The sequence below is a fragment of the Melopsittacus undulatus genome, chromosome 4 (assembly GCF_012275295.1).
Source record: "Melopsittacus undulatus isolate bMelUnd1 chromosome 4, bMelUnd1.mat.Z, whole genome shotgun sequence".
NCBI lineage: Eukaryota > Metazoa > Chordata > Aves > Psittaciformes > Psittaculidae > Melopsittacus > Melopsittacus undulatus.
Window position 1 is genome coordinate 49,298,308 of NC_047530.1, and position 20,265 is coordinate 49,318,572.

General features: G+C 43.0%; 1 protein-coding gene across 4 annotated transcripts in view; it reads left to right on the forward strand.

The window, feature by feature from the left end:
* TSPAN4 (tetraspanin 4) overlaps positions 1 to 20,265 on the forward strand; it is a 459,690-nt gene that overhangs the window by 61,240 nt on the left and 378,185 nt on the right. For 3 of the 4 annotated variants that reach the window (XM_031049021.2, XM_031049020.2, XM_031049023.2), the window contains one exon: positions 12,429 to 12,516. The gene's annotated coding sequence lies outside the window, so the exon portion shown is untranslated. Of the gene's footprint in view, positions 1 to 12,181; positions 12,328 to 12,428; positions 12,517 to 20,265 lie in introns of those variants that run through there. The other variant, XM_031049022.2, reaches the window with a different exon arrangement.

Sequence of the window (20,265 nt, forward strand, 5' to 3'; positions counted from 1 at the left end):
AGAACTGGGTGGTTAATGGAGGAGAGAGGGAGGATGTCAAGCTTGCCTTTGTCAATGAGAAGGAGATGAAAGTGGTTTTGAGTTTATTTTCACTGAAAGCAGTCCATGTGAATTTGTCTTAGCAAAACCTTTATGCTGTGTGCTGCTGCTATGTAAATGCTGGCAAGTAACACTTAGGCTGTACAGGGTGCTGATCTATAGATGTTTTTTTCCTAGTAGAGGACATGTCCAATGCTAGCTGTATTTGAAGGCATATGATAGAATTATGAAAAGCTACGCACAGCAGCTGTCACAAATTACTGTAATATCCTGCTGTTTAGGATAACTGATGAGCATGTCAGTTCCCTGGATATGTTGAGCCAGGTCATCAGTCAGTATAAACTGGCCTTGCTTCATGGATCTGGGTAGAGTGTCATGCATTTCACCCCACATGAGAACCTGTGCCCTAGGTGAGAATGGCAGGGCTGTGAAGGGCTGAGGGGAAACCTGAGGACCCTGGTAGCTTTGTTAATGTATTGAACTAGCACAGATGCATCTTTAGGGTAATCTGTGCTTTCTTTGCTGGGAAGGAGCTTCCAAATTGTTTGAGTCTCATTATCCTCTCTTTCCATACTTCTCCTCCTCAGTGGTTGAATTTCCTTCCAGGTGGAGGGCTGCAGGGTGGACACAGCTATGTGTATGTTTGTGTGGTTAAGAAATACCACCAGTTCCTTGTGTTAGGAACTGTCATGTAGTTGTAGGTTTCTTAATAATATTTGCAGAAAAGTGGAAGTGAAGTGGAAGAGGTAATGGTTGACACAAGTCATCTACTTTGTGAGATTAAGGTGTAGAAAGGAGATAGTGTAGATCTGCTGGCTGCATTTGCATTGACAGGAGATGAAATTGGCTTGCTGTTTGGAATATTCTGGTATTTGCATAGGGAAAGCACAGACCATGTACAAGAAACTTTTATTTCTCGGTTTATGTGGTGTTTCTTAAGTCTCTCTCATGCTCTGTAGAACATGAGCAAATTTTATCAGCTTATACTTCACAGCCTGCCCATAAAGACGAATTATTTTCTTCTAGCCAGTTCCAGACTTTGCTTGACTTCCTGTGGCTGACTTTCGGCTCTTGTTCCCATCCAGCTGTGAGGTATCATCCCTCTGCCTTATTCTCCCATGGACTACCTAAAGTTAAAGCAGACCAGGAGCGAGAGGATGTTATCTTCACAGCAGGTGTTTACTTATACCTTAAGTGTTTCAAAGTTTTGATACAGCTGCAGCATATTTCTTAAGTATAGTCTTACTGTAGGTAGCAACAGCAGCAGTTCTCATAGCTGAAAATTAAATGCGTGCTTTGGTTGGCCACCTGCTCAAGGCAGGGACTAGCTAACTCATAGACTTCAGACAACCCTGGTGCATCAGTGATGCTTACAGCTCTGTATGAGTAGGCATTACTGTAAGCAGCCTGCTTGCTTTTGGGTTCTGGATTGGGGTGTTTTGTCTTTATTAAAGTAGTGCATGCTAGTTGTAATAGATAGGCATCTGCCAAGCATTGTGTTTGCAAGAGAGCAGAGCACTAGCTGTACAAAGTGAATAACAGCATGCATATGAAGCGTAAGCTAGAGAGTGGTTTTAGACTGTGCCAGGCTGAAGATGAGACAGCAGAGAAAAGGCAGATGGCAGAAACTGCTGGGGAGAGGTAAAGATAGACATTACAGTTGTTAATGACTTGGGTCCCTAGTGTGGTTCTAATGAGAAATATGCTGGTTAGCTGTAATGCTATTAGAATACTAGTGGCCAGTAAACAGTTGTTATCCCTGCAAATTTACTCTCCACATGTAGCATTTCATCTACTTGACCAACTCTTGTGTGATAGCAGAATACTACAAGGCAGAAGGACAATCAAAGTGAAATGGTTTAAATTCGGATTTTCCTGGAGATGGATTTTTTTGTCTTCTATACATTTTAAAGCTCGAAGATGGACTTTCTATTTTGTCAGACTTCTGTGGAGCTTTGCTTTTTTCTTTTTTTTTTTCCCCATGATTTTATGTATATATGTATCTTTTTCCTGTTTCCCCTCATTTTTTAAAGTGTACACAGGTAATCAGCTGTATGCTGTACTGCTCAGTTCGCCCCAAGCAACACCAGAAATTTCCTGAGCTAGATGTAGCAAATAGGTATTGAAGGATGATTTCTGCTGTCAAAGGGCAGATTTTGGTCTCAAGACGTATCAATTAGTCAGCATGTTCTCTGTATTGTGTGTGAGAACTGAGGGGCAGAGAAGTAAAAGCTCAAGTCCTGTTGATAACTTCTTTGCCTGTAGAAGAAGAACTGGGAGAGGAGGTAATAAACTGCATCTGCTTTTGAGCTGCTGTAGTTAGTATGGTGTGATGTGGCTTTACTGTAACTGACTTGGCATAAAACTTCCAAAAACTTCTAAATAATTTAAAAGTGTTGATTCTGAAGCCAGTTGGGATCTCTCAGCTGATTGTAAAATACTAAAAAATATTTGCAGTGGTTTAAGCCAGCCTTCATTTCTGCACAAGCAAGTGCAGAAGGCTATATTGATTCTTCATGAGATGCATTGAGTTATCCTGAGGCCTCATGGTGCTAGGTGATCCCATTAAATAGGTTTCTTCAAACTTGTGCTGGAGGGAAAGTGTTTGAAGTACCAGGGTATAGTTGTTTAGTATCTTTGGTATCGATACCTAGTATCTAGGTACTGGTTTAGATACTTTCTAAACTTTGCAGATAAGTGTGAATTGGAAACTGGTATTGCTTCTGTCTCAAAGGTGATAATTTAACTCCTGTTTAGACCACAAATGCATTTTCAATGTATTCTGTGCAGTTACCCTGTAATGGGCCTCTCGCCTCATCACTGGGACTGTATGCTTGAGAGAGTTACCCAGGGCATCCAATTTTTGCAGAGCTTAAGAAGATTAGGGCATCAAGTTGTGAAGTCCTGGGGATGCTCTGTGGCAAGAATGGGGGGGGGGGGGGGGGGGGATGTCTGAAAGGGTTTGGCTGGAAGCAAACTGAGTGTGAGTGCTCACCCCATATAGAAGGGGACTTGGACCTGTGAGTCTGTGAAGAAATCCAGTGGTTAAGACTGTCAGAAAGTTCCTTAGAGCAACACTTGTCAAAGTGAAGAACTCTTTGGACAATGTGAATGCTGCTATCCTGGCCCAGATACATCTGAGTTGTGCTTTACTTCACCCACTTAGTGCTCACACCGTATTGCCAAACATTAGTACTCTCAAATTACTGCACAGCAGCTCTTCAGTTGCCACAAAGTGCCTGCCATGGCTGCAGTGATTCTGGGCCAGCAACACAGTGTTATTTTCTAATAGCTGGCTGAGGTGCTCACAGCCAATGCTACACTGCTCTGCCAGCATGGGGGCTTGTGGCCAGATGGAAGATCAGAGCAGAGTGATTTGCTACAACCTGATATGGCAAACTTACTTAAGAGAGTGAAAAATCTAGTCTTTCCTCAAAATTGGGAATGTGTTGTTTTAACTCTGTGAAGTTACCACAAAGGGCAAAGATAGGTGTGTTTTCTGGAAATATTGTGTATTACATAAAACTTGTATGGGGTAGTTTACTGCCTCAGAGATTTTCTGTGAGCAAAACAAATGTCTTGGTGTATGGACAGCAACAAAACGAAGATAACAGTAATTTTAAGTCGCTAGCTTGAAAGGAAAAGCTGGAAAGGTTTAAAGGAGAAGGGGGTGTGTGGAGTGACTATTTTTCAGACGTTACAGAACTAGAGAACTCAGTGCTGTGTCCTGAAGTGCTTCACCTGACTAATTCAGTTGGAAATAAAAGACATGTAAACTGTTGTTACTACCACATTTTCCTTTGCCTACACTGGCTGCTTTCCCTGTCTATCTTGCTCCTCCACAGATGCTCCTGAGTGTTTGCTCATTCACCTGGCAGTTGCTCCCTGTGGAGCTGGCTGCTCACTGGGAGCATGGGGGTACTTTGTTCATCAACCTGCTCAGCAGCATCCTCCTTGGGAAGGTAACTGCCATCTTGCTGCATGATGTCAAGTGTTGTGGATGATCTCAGGGCAACTTGAAGTGTTGTTGTGATTCAGTGTCATGCTGTGATAATCAGGTGGGCCTTTGAAAGAGTATGGTATGACTCTGGACCTAGCTGGTAAACCATCAGCTGGCTCACGCAGTGCTGCATTACCCTTGCCAGAGAGAGCTTGGAGAGCAGGGAATATTCTGCTGGTGTTGCCTTCATCATAGTGTCTTGGGTCCATACCCATCACGGCATGGGAAGGATAGTGCTCATAAAGATGGCAGATGGACAAGTGTATGCAATATTGTGATATATAAGAGATGTGTCAGCTCTTTGGGAACTGGAATAACTCCTTTAGAAAATACCTATGATCTCTGCTTCAAGGCTTATAGTAAGAGACAATTGGCTGTGTCCATTGAGAATATGTTTCAGGAGCAAGGTAACTGTCATTTTTAAAATACACTCTATGTTTCCCAAAGCCCTGGAATGGTTTCATGTTCAGAATCATTGGGGAAGTATTGGAATCAATGCTATGTCTAAATTGAATTTGTGTGTGTATAATTGTAAATATGAAATTAAATATATTCTCTGAAAAGAAACCTCTTCAATGGTAAGTTTGAGATAATGACAAATCTGATTAAAAATTAAACTTTCACTGACCATTTGATACCATTTAAATGAAAAAGTATTTACCAGTGGAGGTTTGGCTAGGGCTTTAAAGGAAGATGAAAGTGCTCTAACCACAGGAAATCAATGGCTTAATTGTCTGGAAAAAAGAGTTCACTGCTGTGCCAGGATAACCAGTGAGAGCAATAGCCTATTCTGCAGGTGTAGGGAGAATATTTGTCATTTAAGTTTTACAACAGTATCAGTTCCATGACAGGTAATTTGTGAAGTTGTGAGACTGATTGAGAGTTGAGAATTTCCTGTAGCTTGGGCTGGGGAGGGATTGAAGAAAGATTAAAAGAAGGATGGTGAGTTGTTCTCTTTACTCTGGTAGAACCAGTCAACCTACCTTTCTTTCAGTACAGACTATACTATTTCACAAACAATTTTAAATGTAAGGTTTGTTAAATCTACTTTCTTCTCTCAGTAAGCCATCAAGTTTAGAGCACTTTAGGTAGCAAATAAATGCTGATTCTGCAGATTTTAACTGGGTTTCAGTTTTCCTTTAAGGACAGCTTGACATAAAGTAAAAGTCAGACAGAAAAAACACAACAAAACAAAAGAAGAAACAAGCAAACAAAACCCACCCCAACTTCAGTAAAAAGGAAAACCATCATTCATTCATCTAAGAATGGTAAAAATTGAAGATTGAATAAATGTGTAATTTTTTATGTAAGTGCTTAGTTGAATGAATGGTGATGTATCTTTGGCTATTTTGTATGCTGAACTTCAGTGTATCGTTGGTAGCTTTTCGTAGTTCCTAAGCAGGGAGAATCAGTCCTTTTCCAGGCATGACAGCTAAAAATAGAAACCAAGTTTAAAGCTGTTGACCTTAATCAAGGTTTCATATTTCAGACTTCTAATCACTTTGATTCAATTACAACTGTTGAAGCCATTAAAATATTTGTACAGTTTGTAATAGTGTCTGAATGATGAGTGAACGGTCAGCATCAAGCAGCCTCTGCTGCCTGGCAGGCACAGAAGGGTGTTGTGGGAGCTGCTCCTGTGCTCTCTGGTGAGGTGTAGCATATCCCACATAGAACCTCTGCTTGTTTCTGTGATGTCTGAATTTCTGGTGGCTCTGTGCCAAAAGTGACTGAGCTGGTGCTGTTATCTCTAGTTGCATGTTCAGTGCTGGGTATTGGCAGAGCTCCTTAGCCTGACTTGTGCAAGAGTTAACTAATGTTGCAGGCATATGGTTGTCAGGGTTAATGCTGACGTAACGAAGATGAGATCAGTGTAGAGTTCAGGAAAACCTAGAATAGGGTTGGGAAGGGAGTAACTATTGATATTGTCCAATGGTTGTTTTGTTTTTTAAATATATATGTATAAAAACATAGCAGAATCCACAAGGGTAATTCAAGTATTGAAGCTTGTGCAGATATTAGCTGGACGTAGCTTATCTGGCAGATTTGCTAGGTTTTGGATACATAGTGATGGATATGGGCATGGCAGAGTTGTAGCCTTTTCTGTGGGTAAGGAGACATCTTGTATCAAGCAATAGGAATTGAAAGAAGAGACTTCAAATAAATAGAATGATTGCAAGTTGTCAAGTGGAGTTTTGTTTGAAGAGAGAGCATGTGGGCAAGAAATACAATGTAACCTTAATTTAAAGCCCCCAAAATACAGGGGTGGGTGGTGGTACAGAGATGAAACTTGCTGACATTTCTTTTTGGCATTTTTGTCTTAAAAGCAAGAGTAAGCAGTGTTCATATCTGCTTTAAAATATATTTTCCACAGCCTCTTGTGTTTAGTAGGACTTCACAGAGTAGCTCTTTTTATTTGTTACAGGCACTGTCTGCTAATACAAGAGTAGAGGCAGCAGTTGAAAGCAATGACCAGACTAAAAAATGCCTCTTACCACTGGTGGAGGTGGCTGTGCCTAATCTGTGTGCATCAGGAATTTCTGTGTGTTCCCTTCAATATAGGGAAGTTGTGAGTAGTTCTACATGTCTATGTCCTGCATGCCCCTGTGACATCAGGCATGATCTATCTGTGATCTATCAGGACAGTTCTCTGCTTCCTGCTGTCCCTGGTAATATCTGGCCCTGGGTAGCTACGTGGGCACTAGCAAACAGAGGTCACTTTGTAATGCCTTGTGGGAAGACTCATGCAGCAAAGTCTTTCCTCATTTCCAGGGTTACCATCAAATGCCTTTGATCACGTCTCTGTTGATAGTGGTTTTGGTTCTTGGAAGTACTGCCCAAATGGGTGCAGCTTAGTGTCCTTATCACATTATGGTCTTGCCTCAAAATAGGAGGGGGTGGAGCTATTTTCTGGTGTAAAGGGGAAGAAAAAGAATAACCATTGACTGGGCTCAGAAGGATGAAAACTCAGGCAATATTGGCACATCATGGTCCTATCTCCTAACTTCCAAGTTCACTCTTAGCCTTTAAACAGTCCAGTAAGTCTCACCTCAGTGCCCATCAAGGTCATGGAGCAGATCCTCTCTGAAAAAAGGTGATTTGTGACAGCCGACATGGCTTCACTGAGGGCAAATTGTGCCCGGCAAAACTGTTGGTCTTTTACGGTGGGATTACATCATTGGTGGAGGAGGGAGGAGTGACTCATGTCATCTGCCAGGACATGTGCAAAGCATTTGGTAGTGTCCCACACAACACCTTTGTCTCTGAAACGAAGAGATGCAGATTTGATGGGTGGACCATTTGGTGGATAATGAATTGGGTGGTCACATCCAATCCAGTGGTCAATGGCTCAATGTCTGGATGGAGATCAGTTATGAGTAGTGTCCCTCAGGAGTCTGTGCTGGGAGCAGGATTATTCAACATCTTTGTAAGGTCTATGGACAGTGGGATTGAGTGTACCCTCAGCAAGTTTGCTGATGAAGTCAAGCTGAGTGGTGTGGGGGCTTACAGGAGAGAAGGAGGAACTCTTTGTCAGGGAGTGATGGGGTAGGTAATGGTTCTAAACTGGCAGTGGGTAGATTTAGATATTAGGAAAGAATTCTATACTGTGAAGGTGGTGAGACACCAGTGGAGGTTGCCCTGAGAAGCTGTGGCTGCCCCATGCATAGAAGTGTTCAAATCCAAGCAGGATGGGACTTTGAGTTCTAGTGGAAGGGGCTGGAACTAGATGATCTTTAAGGTCTCTTCCAACCCAAACCGTTCTGTGATTCTTTGAAGCAGCAGTAAGCTCTGGGCAGTGGTAGGGCACTGAGATGTCCTGCATCTAGAAACTAGATTCCTCCATCAATTTGCAGAATAATATAAGCCCCAAGAAACAGCCATCCTGGGTCACAGCAAAAAGTCACCCGGATCTGTCTCGGGCAGCAGTGCCCAGGGAAGAACACAAGAGTGGGGGAAGCAAGTACAGGTGTTTCAAAGCAAGAAAATCAGAAAGCAGGACCCCTGTCTATCTCAGGGTGTCCAAGCTGAGCAGTCTGGGACAGGTCTTTAACCAGACAGTTTGAATTCGGGCATTAGGATCAGTCGCCCATTTGCCGAGGTGATTTGCTTGGCAGAGGACGCCTTCAGCACCGGAGCCTGGGAAGCGGCAGCGCCAGGAGCCGCAACTCCTGAAGGAGTGACCGACAGGGGGCGCTCAACCTCCACCGAGGAGGTGCGCAAGGGGGGCAGCCTCTCTGCAGGGGGCAGAGGAACCTCAGTGCTCTCTGCGGGGCAGAGGTGCCCCAAAGGCGTGTGGTGTCCGGCTGTAGCGAGTGCCAAAGCCTGTCGGTGGTGTTGGGTGGTGGTTGTGTAACATGGGCCCAGGGTGGTGGTTCGCTCTGCATGGTGGCAAAGCTATGGGAAGAGGTGGAATGGCTAATTCAGAGCTCAAGGAATCTGAGGAGGATGTTGACTGGCGGAGCTGTTCTCTACCATCCCTGTGAGAAGCAAGCCAGCCACACAGAACTTAAGAATCCCCTACCGTCTTTGCCACCAGGCAGATGGAGAGGAGCTGGGAGACAGGGGAGGTTGGAAGCAGGTTACTCCTTGGAGTAGGTGGTGTATGAGCCTCCAGCTTATGTCACCTTCCAAGTACAGCAGGTTGGAGGCCCTGGTGTTTGAGGATCAGGAAAATGATGAAGTGGACAAGGGATCATCCAGGTTAAAAGAGTTGCCATGGAAGAATCAGAGAGTTGCCTTGTATTGCAATCACCTTTACTAGGAAAAAAGAAGAGTGGCTGTGATTAGTGACTCCATCCTGGGGGGAGCAGAGGGCCCCATCTGTCCACTCGACCTGACTCACAGGGGAGTCTGCTGCCTCCCTGGGGCCAGGGTGAGGGATGTTACTAGAAAACTCACTTCCTTGGGACAGCCTTGCGACTGTTATCTTTTGTTAGTCCTCCAGGTGGGCAATGAGGTAATCTCTTCAACAGGAAGCCTGAGGAGACTCAAGAAGGACATCAGGGCTTTGGAATGACCGGTCCAGGGTTCGGGAGCCCAAGGAGATTTCTTGTCCCTCCTGCCAGTCACAAACAATGGCAATGATAGTGTCAGAAGAATCTTGCAGTTTCATTTCTGGCTTTAAGACTGCTGTCAGCATCAGAACTTTGGGGTTTTTTGACCATGGGTGAGTCTGCATGGCACCAGGCCTGCTGGTGACCCACAGGGTATGCTTGTCCCAAAGAGGGAAAAGAATTCTAGCCCAGGAGCTAGCAGAGCTCGTAGGAAGGGCTTTAAAACTAGATTCAAAAAGGGAAGGGGATAAAATCAGGCTCACTAGAAATGAGCCAGGGGATAGCATGCAGCCGTTGAAGGCCACATCCACAGGGCAAGTTAAATGCATCTATGCCAATGCTCACAGTATGAGCAACAAACAGGAGGAGCTTGAAGCCATTGTGCAGCAGGAAAATCATGACATAGTCACCATCACAGAAACATAATGGAACGATTTGTGTGATTGGAGTGCTGCAATGGATGGCTACAGGCTTTTCAGAAGGGATAGGCAAGGAAAAAGAGGTTATATTGTATGTCAGGGAGTGCATTGACTGCCTTGATGTTGTGAGTGAGAGGGCCGAATGTTTGTGGGTGAAGAAGGGGCGGGGGGGGAAGAAACCAACCAAGCAGATAGGAGTCTGTCATAGACCACCTACCCAGGATGAAGCTACAGATAAAGGAGGATGGAGAGGGGATGTGGCTGGTCTCTTTTCCCAAGTAACAAGTGATAAGACAAGAGGAAACGGCCTCAAGCTGTGCATGGGGAAGTTTAGACTGGATATTAGGAAAATTTCTTCACTGCAAGGGTGATTAGGCATTGCAATAGGCTGCCCAGGGAAGGGGTGGAATCACCACAAGTATTTGTAAAACGTGTAGAAGCCCTTGGTGATATGGCTTAGTGGTGGTCTTGGCAGTCCTGGGGTAAAGGTTGGACTTGATCTTAAAGGTCTTTTTGAATCTAGTTGATTCTATGATTCCAGTTTACTCTCTCTTGCTAAGTTGTAGTTTGCCCCCTTAAGAACCTTTGAAGTTAGCCTGGAAAAAGTATCTAAACAGTTGGGATGTGTCAGAGACTTCTCTTTGAGATGGACTCCAGGTCATTGCATGCCAGAGAGCCAGGAAGTATTTGAGGCAAGCCAGGACAGAAAGATTAAACACATGCTTCTGGTCTCTGGATGTCTTCTGTAGCTGGGTTTGAGGGGAGCCTTGTAGCCCTAATAGGAGTTACACTGCAGCTGATAGTCCTGTTGTTATTCAAGTGCTTAGAGGCCCTGTTGTGCTCAATAAACATCAACATCTTGTAAAAGATGATCTCTGCTCAAAAGAAGAGACAAAAAAAAATCAACCTGACAAGGAAAGTGGGGCACAAGCAGTCAAAGTGTTTTGCTTGGGATTATAGTTCATTTGTATTTCATTTGTGGAGAGGGAAACAGAGCTTTGGTCTCTGCTGGTGGTGCTGGTGCCTTCTTTGCTTAAACTGTACTTTCCTGGGCTCCCGTGGTAGACAAGCCAAGGGAAATCTGTGCAATGGCCACAGTATTCAAAGAGGAGGATTCTTGGTGTCTTCTGAGCTTGAAGTGTAGATTTAGATGTAGCCTACTGGGATCACATCCTCTCACCAGTGTAATGCTGCCACTTCTGATGGCAGTGACAACCTTTGTTTCAGGGGGCAGGACTGCAGTCTGAATAGCAATATATGACTTAAGTATCGTTGATGTTGTTTAACAGGCCTGATGAAGATATGGTGGTATGGGGTTATACAGCACTGTACAGGCTCACTGGAGGCAGTGTTGTGTGTATGCTTCTGCATCTACTCTGCTTTGTCTCTTGTGCTGGTTGTCATCTGTGCTGAAAGCATGTTTGACTGCAATGTAGACACAACTTCAGATACATGCTTCCTCCTGCATTCCTTCATAATTAAGGGATGAAATGCATTCCTGTGCATCTGTGCTTGTGTTTATGGTACTGTACTCTCTAGGGATGCAAATGAATGGTAAGACTGGGTCAGTCCAGTAGTCTGTCTAGCTTGTTTTCTTTTTTGCAATAGCCAAGAACACCTGCTGAACCAGCCAACACCGATCCACAAAAGTCAAGGGAAAAGAAGGATTCATTTGCATTGTTATTACTAAGGCTTCTAGCTTGCTCTTGCTTTATGATTGAATTTGTTTTTCTAGGAAAAATCTTTGCTGTTATGAGTCACTGGCTTAAAAGAAGGATTTCACTTTCAGCTGCCTTTTGCCTTAAAAGGTGATGTTGCTTCTCATATTTGTCAAGTTAGGAGGAAAAAAAATCTAAAAATCATCAGGCAGTTCTCTTCTCAACAAACACTTGATATCTACCTCCTTAGGTTTTGTTTGTTTTAGAAAAACCAAAATAAAGCTATGTTTAGGGAATGAATTGCTAATTCTCCTTTGGGGCCTGCTTGATTTGTGTGGCAGTACAATTTCAGACAGCAACACTCCTGCGTGTAACAGGGATGTAGCCTGCTTTCTGTTGTGCTAGATTTCTAGAGTGTCTGGAAATTGGTGTCATTAAGCATCTAAGCAAAAGCTATGAGTTACTTTTTGACAAACCATGCACAGTGGTTTGCGTATGGAAAAAGGGTTGTTTTTTCAAAAGGGTTTGTCTACAGTGCAGACTTCACTGTTGCTTCTGTAGGTAGAGCTAAACTGTTGGTTGATTATTCATTTGAGTATAGTTATAACCTTACTTTTCCCTGTGCAGCATCACTTCATGCAATTTTACCATTCCCAGCAGAAGGTGCTTTTCATTTGCATGTATTTGTTGCATAAACTGCTCCCACAGCTGAGTGCCCACCAGCAAAGCTTACTGCTTTGGCATTTGTCAGTCATAGAAACTTGAATGATTAGAAGTATTTATTAATTTTACTCTCCTTTTCCAAGACCTGTACAGAAAACAAGCTTGTTCTCTCTTCCGAATGCTTTCAGTGTATTGTTCCCTGAGAGCAGCAGAGCTTGTTCCTTGGGATGATGGTGGAGCATAAATTACAGGGTACTGTTCTGTAGGCACTCTTTACCTGGGCTTTCCTCTGCGTGCTGAGCATGCCTTAGTCGCTTTCCATTTTATGTTCATTCTTACTTCATTAGTTTGTGTGTGGATTCAATGAGGAGAAGTGACCTCTTTTAAATGTTATTTTCCCAATCTTCATTTGTTGACCTGAGTTCCATTTTAGTAACAAGTTTCGTTGAGGTTGAAATGTGTGCGGGGTAGTACAGAGAGGAGAGGATTGTGAAGTAGGGAGCTGTAATCTTGCATTGAAAAATCTGTACCTGAAGTGACTTCTGATCACTAGCTGCCTGTTTCACTCATGAATCTGTTGGTTTCTGTCTTGCAGTGGTATTGCTGAAGCTGTGACTGCTGTGGAGGATCAAAAGCTACTTCCAACTGCATCTTGTGTGTCAACTGCAAAACCACCAGTCAGAGTGAGTTTCTCCTACATGCACTGTTTTTGCCAGTGAGGATTTGTTAGCTGTTGTCTGTGATAAGAATCTTTTTCTCTATTTATACTTTGTCAGTTCATGTACTACTGCAGAAAGATTTGATTTTCCAGTCCCAAGCTAAATGCATACATAACTTTCCCCACCCACCCCAAAAGCTCATACAGGAAGTCCAGCATTGCAAACTCCTCTTTATTGGCCACGTGTACACCTTGTGGAGGAATGATGACTGAAGACTGCGTGCTTTGATTGTGTGTTCTGGTTATTCTCCAATGGCCAAGATGGGAATTTGTGAGAACAGCTTCAGAAAGAAAAAATTATATAAATAAAAGGAGGAAAGAAAATTATTGCTTGGGTACAGAAGATCAGGCTTCCCTACAGTTCCTAGTGCCAGAAGCAAACACATCATACATGTGTGGTGTCTAGTCACAGCCAGTGCATGTGAAAGGGAAAGGTGTCTTGGTGCTGGAGTGTTCACAAGTCTGTTCCTAGGTATCCTCTTAAAATGAGAGGTGAGAATTCTCTCAGCAGTGTGCCAGAGCTAGCTAATTCAGAGCTATTTGGATACCAAATGGAAACTCTGGAAAATCTTAATTCCCACAAACTCTTTTATTTTCTACTTTAAAGAAATACGGTGAAGGAAATGCTTCCCTACCCCTACCAGCTGTCTGTGAATGTCCACATAACTTGCCTGCGATTCTTCTGTCAATAATTCTCTTCCTGGCAGTAACTCAGTAAAATACACTCAAGAGATTTTAATATTTCTCACCCTTTAAAATGATGGCATAAGAATTTCTTGCAAAGCTGTCTCTGGTTTTCAGACAGTTATTTACCTGCCTTGTCTTGGTTGGGAGAGCTGAATATGTCAGTCATGTATCTTTTGTGAGGAATCCCTCTGTAAGTCGAGAAGGGCAGGAACAAAGCTATGCACGTGCAAGTGTTTGCTTGGAGGAAAGCTTGAAGACTCAATAAGCAAAAAATATTGGTAAGTGCTTAAGGGAGCATAGGACACTTGTACAATTAAATGGCATCGAATGTTGATATTGTATAGGTTTTGGGTTATGGGGCTGGGCATAAGGGAAGTAATTGTGCTAACGTAAATGGTTCTGTTAAGAACTAGTAACAATAGCAAGAGGAAGCAATACTTTAAAAGGAAACGATCCCAAAATCACTATTGAAAGGTTATAGAAAGAGAATTGAACACAATGTGTATTTCTAGCCCTTGTCAATATTGCAGATGCAGAAATTATATATGACTTGTAAAATAGGAGAAGTTGCTTCTAGTGTGCTGTGTTTTTCCTGGAAGAGTAAAGCTGGGTTGCAGCATACATAGAGAATAATACCTGTCAGAAATTGAATATTGAATGAAAGTAATAATTTTAATCAAAAGTAGTTAAAAGTGAGGCTGAGTTGAAGGAAAAAACTACTGCTTAGCTGGAAGGCTACTTCCAGTGCTACAGACATGGCCTGAGACACGTTTTGTGTATTAGGAATATAGATCAAGGCCATGGTTTTACTGTGCATTACAACTGTCCTTCCTGATCACTGTGATCAAAGTTTCTTAACTCTTAGAATTCCACTCCATTCTCTGGCCCAGGTACAAAGTGCTTGGTGCTGCTGTGATGGGAACTCCACAGCGTATGAAGTGGTTTGCTTGGCCCTTCTTTCCGTCTGATTTGGCATTGTGCAGAAGTGACTCTTATAATTGCCAAAAAAGCTAAAAAGCTGTGGGGAGCTCAGTCTCTGTACTCTCCTCTGAGAGAGAATAAACCTGCAAGTGAGGTTTGCTGCTAAAGACCATGATTTTGTAACAGAGTTTGCCTGTGAATTCCCCTCCCACTCCTTTCCCCTGTTCATCACTTAGATTCTTGATCCTGTCTGCAGACACTTTCTCTGATGGATGGATCTTACTGTGGACCATGAATTTTGGTTGGGTGAAGTGCAGGAAGGAGAAAGGGTTTAAGTGAGATGTGTCTTGTGTCAGCTGACAGAGAACACTGCTCAAAGGAGGAGCTTCTTGGTGCATGGACAGATACTTGGCTAAATCTACTAGCTATGACAAAGACATGTCAATTAGCATTCCTGACAAATCATCTCAAATGATTGTGGTTGTCTTAAGAGAGTCATTGTAAGGGGTGTCACTGGGATCAGTGACTGTACACACAATCTCAGATACATTAAGTGCTGTAAAGGAGATCCAGACATTGTGTTTCTGCAAAGAAACAGCCTAGGCTGCTTTTTGAAGATTTTGCCTTTCAGATCAAATGCAGGGTTGCTTCCATACACTTAACCCTGCTTTCTCTTGAGTCAGTGTCCATTCCCTTGTGATTCTTTTCAGTCCCCTGAGAAAGTTGAATTCCTGTTCAACCCACAGAAGCCATCTACTTGCATCTGTTAAAATCAGCTGGCAGCAAAAGGTGAGATTGCAGAAAAACTATGTTAAAGGCTTTTCCTGTGCTGTAACATTTGGATCCTGCACCCTTGAGAAGGCAGGAGTCTGCAGTTGTACCTGCTTGAGCAAAGCTTGCTGTGGAGCAGCCCTGATATGATGCTGGATGCATAGTAGATGCTGCACTGACAGTCCTGCTTGGTGCAGTTGCTTCTAACCTTGACCCACACCATCCTTGACTTTTATCTCTGACTTGCTTTTTCTTTTGTTTAGCCACCAGACTTTCAGTCAGCTGCACAAGTGCATGTTGGCTGGTATGCCTGTTGAAAGGTCTGGCAACTAATTTAGAACTCTGCAAGTCCAGTTTCAGCTCCCTGGTCTGCTTGCAGATTCCCTCTCAGATTCCCTCTGAGAATTCAGTAGCATAACTTAGTCTTTGTGCCAGTGTCCTTTCTGCTAAAGGACACTTTCCACCTTGGAAAGGAATTGAGGGTAAACATGGAGCCAGTGAATGCTCCATTAAAATGATTGAAGAAGTAAAGTAAGTACTAACCAGGATGTCTTTCTTTAATATTTCTCTACAGCCCAAATAGTATTCCTGAAGTCTTTCTAGCAGTCAAAATGAGATGATGAGCACTGTGTATAGGTGGGAAACGCAGCCATGCCAGAGATAGAGGTGTGAGCATGAGATGCTAGCATCCCCTGTCCCAGTGGTCACCAAGTCTCATTTCTGAGTGAAAGTGCTTGCTTGGACCTGGGACACCAGAAGTTACAAACAACTTGGTTGCATATTTGTTACCTGGGTTTCCAGTAGTAGATACTGCTTTGTTCTTCATGTGGCTTTGCCTTGTATAGTCAAATCTACTTAACTAGGCTGCCTGTGGTGTGTTGGCTTTCAGCATCTGCTTTAGGATCACCTTATTTTCCAAATGTCACCAGGTGATGTCCTTTTCTGACCCTGGCCATTTCATGGCTGCACAGCCTACCTCAAAATAGTTGCTGTCCCAGCTGTGTCAATGAGTAGGATCTTGATAGGACTGACAGCTATAAAACATTCCCTCTGAACTCTGAGATGAAAGTGAAGTATCTCCTTTCTCTTTCCAGAGGGCTTATCTTCTGTAGGAGGAGGGTGGTGGTTTTCTGTTTTAAAATGTAACTTATATCAGGTATCATAGCAGTGTCTATAGCACCCCACAGCAGCATGCTGTGATACCTCATGCTATGGGAAACTGGGAATATGGGAATGAAAGGCAACTCTGCCAAGAGGCTTCTGTCTGCATCGATAGGGTAGTACATGTGACTCTTATGGCATTACCTGAATCTCACTGGTGGTGCATTGGAAAAGAAATAAGGTAAAATAAAGTTAGGGTTCAAATATTCAGATTGCAAGGACACTCCCTGGGGTTTGATGTGCTTGTTTGCTATGTTGGTGTAGTGTGGGGAACAGAGTAGATTAAAGAAGTTTGGCTCTGCGCTGCAAATATATGAGCCAACCTTGCTTTGGCTCCCAGCCCAGGGTGAAAAGGATGGCTGATCACCATGCTCTTTCAGTGTTGACAGCTATTGCTGTCAGGCATAGATGTGACTTGGGTCTAAGACAGGGATAACAGTGTGAGTGCTTTTTAGTGAGAAGGTAGATCTTAGCAGATAATCCGTTCCACAGTAAAGGAAAACAACAGAAATGTGTTTGTGTTTTCTTGATGCATTTTTCTTAATTCTTTTTTCATATTTGTTCCTAGGATGCAAGGGCATTGCTCAAATATGCCACTATTTAACAATCTTGTACTCTATCTTTGTTTAACAGTCTCATAACCTGCTCCTCCTTATGCCAAAGCCAGTTACCGTACCTGCAAGGAAACAGGCAGTTCTGGTGTAACACCGGCTCTGCAGAAGCAAGTCTGCAAGTTTGATCCTTATGAAAATATTTTGAAGAACTGCACAAGAAAGCAGTGTAGGAATTTAGTGAGCAGATTAATTGCATTCCTGTTTCAGGCTGTTTATTCATAGCTTTAACTTTTATAAGGCAAAAAGGAGGCTATTTTTAGCTTGCTTTTTTTCCTCCATATTAACCTAAACAACCTCTCCTCTTGGAGGAGAGGGTGGAGTTGGAAGGAAGGAAGGGTGGAATTGAAACTGCTTCATTAAATGGTTTCAAGATCATCAACACACAATTTTGTTTTTGCATTAGTAAGTTCTGAGCACACAAGGGTCTCTTTATGCTTTCCAAAGAGGGAAAGCTTTGTGTACAGAGGGGGAGAGCGAGGGCATCTGCAACAATGAAGTGGTTATGGAAAGCTTATGACTTTTGCTTCCTGAATACTTTTTTCCTAGTTACTTCTGTTAAGGTTGGTCTTACTTCCAAGGAATGGTGTAGCTTGGTGATACTTTGTTCGTTTGTTTTCCAACTCCCAGCAAATGCCTTGTATTGCAAGATGAAGAGAAAGATTCTGCTATAGGTTTGGAAGGTTATTCAGATGTTGCTAAGCTACTTCTCCCTGAGATCCCCATGTATGTGTGGTAAGAGATGGAACCTGACCTAAAGAGATACTAAGGATAGGAGGTGAACTGTCAGAAGGGTAACCAAGCTCTCTTGAGTCCTAGTATGTGTGTTTTGATAATTTGATTGTAGGCTGCTTCTGAAGTAGAGAGAGCAAGAGCAATTCCAACAGCTTCCTTACTAGGTTGATGTGACTTTGGCTTTAACTGTCATATGATTACTGACTTCAGTGTGCTGCAGAAAGGGTTGCTGAATCCAGGGCCTGTGGATCTAGTCTCTAGAAAGAAGGATACATGCTTTGAGACTGGCCACTGTAGAGCACAGCTGCTTTATTATTTATCTGAATCTCTTCGACCTTAATGTTGGTTCTTTGGCACCTGTTAGTTTCCTGTCCCTCTGTTTTTAAGAGCTGAAGGATCTTCACAGTCAAGAGGAGGCCATGAGGATGATCAGAGGGTTGCAACACCTTGCCTGTGAAGACAGACTGAGAAAGTTGGGCTTGTTCAGCCTGGAACAGACTCAGGGGAAACCTTAGATCAGCCTTCCAATACCTAAGAGGAACCTAGAAGAAATCTGGAGAGAGACTTTTTAGGAGGGCATATCTTATTAGGACAAGGCGGAATGGCTTTAAACTGAAAGAGGAGAGATTTGAATTAGTGATATTACAAAGAAGTTCATTACTATGGGGGTAGTGAGGCACTAGAACAGGTTGCCCCAAGAAGTTGTGGCTGCCCCATCCCTGGCATTGTTCAAGGCCAGTGTGGACAGGGGCTTTGAACAACATGGTCCAGTGGAAGGTGCTGGGGGTTGGAACTAGGTGATCTTTAAGGTCCCTGCCAAGCCAAACCATTCTATGGTTCTGTGAACTGTGAAGTCCACCTCTGGTGCTGGTAGAGTGGAGAGCTGCTTGTGCCGTCCTGTGTGACTGCACAGGCTACTCAAGGTTGGATCCTAAATTAGCTCTTCTTACCATATGTTCCTCTTATTGCATGTTCTTCTGGGATGTTGGAGAACTGATGAAAGATAGAGGTTCCATTTGTAAAGAAAAACCCCACATTTCTGTTTTAGAAATAAGCAACAAAAATGATAAAACCCACATAAATCTTAGTTTTCCAGTACTAACTGGTTACCAAGTTATTGAACTCTGCGTATGAGCTCAGAGCTGGAAGGGACAACCTGACTTTCCAAGCCTGAGTCCTAGGGAAGACTGCCTGCTCCTGAGGGGCAGTTGCCCTGCATGGGGCAGGAGCCCTTTCTGTGCACTCTTAGATTCTCTCTTTATCTGCTTTCTTCTCCTCTTCGTACTGGAAGGCTGCTCCAGATCATGAGTGCTCTATACTCAGATTTTTCTAGGAGCATTCATGGTTGGTATATCTCATTTCGCCACCATGATAGTTCTATGGTTTAAATGGCTCTTTTCTTGCTGCTCCATTCCTAATGTGTATTTATGTGGCAGGCAGTGATCCTGTCCCTTACAAGGCTGTGGTTTACCAGCTTAAACAACCTACACTTTCTTGTGGTAGAGCTCTTATTCTTACCAGCATTTTAGTGTGCCTATTCTTGATTCAGTTAATCATCTTTGAATTTTGGTGTGACCAGAACTGCACACAATATGAGTGTTTGGGAAGGGCTGCTTTCGTTAACACTAGTTTACATTTAACCATTAACTATGGCTTGAGCTAGATCATGTATTTGAGAAGGATCTTCTGGTCTTGCTTTGAAGACATCAAATGTCTTCAAATGCTTGGTGATTCTCTGCTCAAGGGGAGTTCTGTCACTGGTTGTTTACTTTGATGTTTAAAGAGGTACTGATGCATGGAATCAGACTCTACAACTCAAGGAGAGTTATAAAGCAGCTAATGTTTATTACGGTGCCGGGTGCAAGGGGGGATCACTCCTCCTAACTTGCACACTGAGGGGTAAAGCGAACAGACATTTATTACACACAAACATACATTTTCATTAGATTTCTGGGAATAGGTGAGGAATATTACAGCTAGTTGCAGGAACTCATTATCATAAGTCTCCTCCTCTTGGTGCTTGCGCACTGCCCTCCGGTGGTCGTGGGCAGGGGTCTTGAGGATGAAGTAAGCAGTTTTCCTCACCCTGTGCTTTTCACCTTTGGCACAGTTGGGTGCCTCAGTAACTGCAAAACTAGCTGAAACCAGCCATATCAGGGATTTCTGAAGACATCTGTAACTTTCTGAAGAGCAGCTCCTGTAATTATTTCACAATAATTATCTAAGACTAAACTAGTGATAGCTGACATAGTTTTAGAACCTTATGACCTTCATATAAAATTTATTGTAAGCAAAATGGGACATGTAGACAAAGAGTATCCAAAGCTAGCAGATGTTCAGGATGCACTGTATCCAAACCAACTGATAAGCGGAAGAACGGGAAGAAATAATTCACTTATGTTAGTGGTGTTACTAAACTCTGTAAGCTTACCACAGACCTACAACACAGACATTGTTCTCTATCTTAGACCGAAGTCAAGCTAAAAGTACTTCAACCCTATGTTTTTCAGGCACTAGCTTTCCTCATATCAGTACCTTAATTTGAATAGGCTGCCTTTAACCACTGCATCTTGAAATGCCTGACTTTTTTAGCTTACAGAGGCTTTTATTACCAGATATCTGTTTTTTCTTAAAAGTGCTGTTATACTTGATGACTGTGTAAAGCAATTAGTAATTTACTAGGAGTCTGAATTCCAGAAACTGAGCATTCCTATTCCAAGAAAAGGTCCCTTTTAAGGTATCTGTGAGTATCCAAAAATGGCTCACTATCAACTTCCATCTCCAGATGACACTGGGCACTGCACCAGCAACCATATATGCAAAGAATG